This window comes from Podarcis gaigeae, assembly GCF_964106915.1.
Source record: "Podarcis gaigeae genome assembly, chromosome: 1".
Lineage (NCBI taxonomy): Eukaryota > Metazoa > Chordata > Lepidosauria > Squamata > Lacertidae > Podarcis > Podarcis gaigeae.
In genome coordinates this window covers 20,122,228-20,125,246 of record NC_139678.1, presented here as the reverse complement: position 1 = coordinate 20,125,246, position 3,019 = coordinate 20,122,228, and the positions used below count along the sequence as shown (strand labels likewise).

The following is a 3,019-nucleotide window of genomic DNA, read 5'->3' as shown; positions in this document are numbered from 1 at the left end:
CAGGACAGGATGGTGGCAACACCTGGTCTATAGCAAAGCCTAAAAGAAAACCCATTTCTCCCATTTACGTAACACAGTAGCATGGCTCCCAAGACTGCTGTATGCCATAAAGGATTTTTATGTCAACATCACACAATAATGCTTAGTTTTTCAAACTGAAGGTCAATTTTGTGAGGATTTCTTTAAAAACAAAAAATAGGAAGTCCCATCCTCCTATCTACTAAGAAGTAAGTCCCACTATTTCAACAACTCCTAACCCACAATAATACTACAACCAGACCTAACACGGACACTGGCACCACAGCCTGCAATAAACCCAGATGCCAACTTTGCTGCCACATACACCCGGACAACACCATTACTGGCCCCAACAACATCACACATACCATCTCGGGACTATTTAATTGCTCATCGTCTAACATTGTGTATGCCATCAAATGCCAACAGTGTCCTTCAGCTCTCTATATTGGACAAACAGGCCAGACCTTACGCCAAAGAATAAACGGACATAAATCGGACATCAGGAACCACAAGACAGAGAAACCAGTAGGAGAACACTTCAATCTCCCAGGACATTCTATACAAGATCTCAAAGTAGCTGTTTTACTACAAAGGAATTTCAGAAATAGACTGGAAAGAGAAGCTGCTGAATTGCAACTTATCACCAAACTTAAAACCATGGAGAGACCTGGTCTGAACAAACACCTTGGATTCTTATCTCATTATACATGACAAAGCCATTTTTCACCTTCTCACCCCTTGCTTTTTCCTGTAAGACCTATTGCAGTCGTTAAGAGTCGTCAACAGGCTCATCACAGCTATCTGCCAATCACCCATTCCCACCACCCTTCTGAGTAATACCCCTCCCCACCTTCTCACTATATAGAAGGGTCTGTTTCAGTGTATCTGAAGAAGTGTGCATGCACACGAAAGCTCATACCAAGAACTAACTTAGTTGGTCTTTAAGGTGCTACTGGAAGGAATTTTTTTTGTTTTGACTATGGCAGACCAACACGGCTACCTATCTGTAACTATTTCAGCGGGGCTTAGCTAGTCAAAATTAGTTGACCTGACATAAATATTGTTGAAATTAATGGAACAGGTCAGTTACAACTTAGGCTGAAGCAAAAGCGAACGGGAACAGTTCTCTCTCCTCAGGAAAGAACGCCTCCCTTTCAGAACTCCCTCCCTGCAGACTGACTTACCATATTTTTCGCTCTATAAGACGCACCAGACCACAAGACGCACCTAGTTTTTGGAGGAGGAAAACAAGAAAAAAAATATTCTGAATCTCAGAAGCCAGAACAGCAAGAGGGATCGCTGCGCAGTGAAAGCAGCAATCCCTCTTGCTGTTCTGGCTTCTGTGATAGCTGCGCAGCCTGCATTCGCTCCATAAGATGCACACACATTTCCCCTTACTTTTTAGGAGGGAAAAAGTGAGTCTTATAGAGCAAAAAAAACGGTATTTATTTATTAGATCTGTATACCACCAATCTGCAAACCACCAGATAAAAGCACAAATAAATAGTAACAGAAACAACGAAACAATAACCCAGGGCAGAAAGCGTTCATACCTTCAGCATGTTTTGCCCTCACTCTCAATGAGCTTTGCCTCGTCATAAAGCCAAATCTGATGCCATAGCAACCTTATACTATTCACAGGATCCCAGACAGGCTGGGAATACTACCTGTAGAAGGAAGATACAGTTTTTTAAACAAACAAACAAAACACAACAGTGTCAAAGCAAGTTCTGAGGGTTAGTGAACAGCATCTTAAAGTTAAACAGTTAAGGGAGGGAATTGAGCACCTGACCAGGGCCAGCCCTGTCATGAGATGATGTGAGGCAGCTGCTTCAAGGCAGCAAATGCTGGGGATCAAGGAGCAGCAATGAGGTACTGAAAGATGGAGCCGTGTGCTGCGCAGTCTGCCCCCAGTTTCCTAAACCAGCTGCTGTTCACAGCTCACTGCCCTATTGCCAAAACTGAAGTGAGAATTAACTGACTGTCCAATTGGCTTCTGTACTTTTACGGGAGTGGCAGGGGGTATCTTGAGCAAAATGCCTTAGGCTGGCCCTGCTCCTGGAAAGGTAAAAGGTAAAGGACCCCTGGACAGTTAAGTCTAGTCAAAGGCGACAATGGGGTGTGGCGCTCATCAGTTGTGCTGGCCACATGACCTGGCAAGCTGCCTGTGGGCAAACTCCTAAAAATAAGCCCTCCCTTTAACAGACACACACACATACCAATTGCAAACTTTATATTGTTCCACTGACCTGGGTATCACTGGTTTTCTATGGGCATGGTCTAAAAAGCAAAATTGGCCACCTTTATGTTTCTCCTTAGGGACGCAGGTGGCGCTGTGGGTTAAAGCCTCAGCGCCTAGGACTTGCCGATCGAAAAGGTCGGCGGTTCGAATCCCTGCAGTGGGGTGCGCTCCCGCTGCTCGGTCCCAGCGCCTGCCAACCTAGCAGTTTGAAAGCACCTCCGGGTGCAAGTAGATAAATAGGGACCGCTTACCAGCGGGAAGGTAAACGGCGTTTCCGTGTGCGGCTCTGGCTCGCCAGAGCAGCGATGTCACACTGGCCACGTGACCCGGAAGTGTCTCCGGACAGCGCTGGCCCCTGGCCTCTTGAGTGAGATGGGCGCACAACCCCAGAGTCTGTCAAGACTGGCCCGTATGGGCAGGGGTACCTTTACCTTTACCTTTATGTTTCTCCTGAGAAAAGAAAGAGAGTTACATTTAAGTCTGTCTGGAAAACCACAGTGAAAAAGATGCTTGCATAAATAAAGATTTTTATTATTATCTTCTGCTTTAATTTTTTTTTAACAAAAATCACGTCAGAGCATACTTAGTCCAGCACAGTGAAGTGACCACACTGGGCTGCCAAATTAGTTTATCAACATCCTGGGAGTGATTTGGGTGTTATTTATTCCTGCTATGAAGTCAAATGCCGGTGACTTCATCATGCCAAAAGCAGCTGCATTAAAAGGGGTGGGTGTGGAAGTGTGTAATAGTCTCAAG

At 45.2% G+C, this 3,019-nt stretch overlaps 1 long non-coding RNA gene across 1 annotated transcript; it reads right to left on the bottom strand.

Annotated features, from left to right (window-relative positions):
* Positions 1-1,611: 1,611 nt before the first annotated feature.
* On the bottom strand, positions 1,612-2,935 carry LOC310842006. The gene is made up of 3 exons (XR_014562782.1): positions 2,847-2,935; positions 2,271-2,335; positions 1,612-1,688 (listed from the first exon to the last, which is right to left on the bottom strand). It is a non-coding gene; the product is annotated as an uncharacterized lncRNA (long non-coding RNA).
* Between the last annotated feature and the right edge of the window lie 84 nt (positions 2,936-3,019).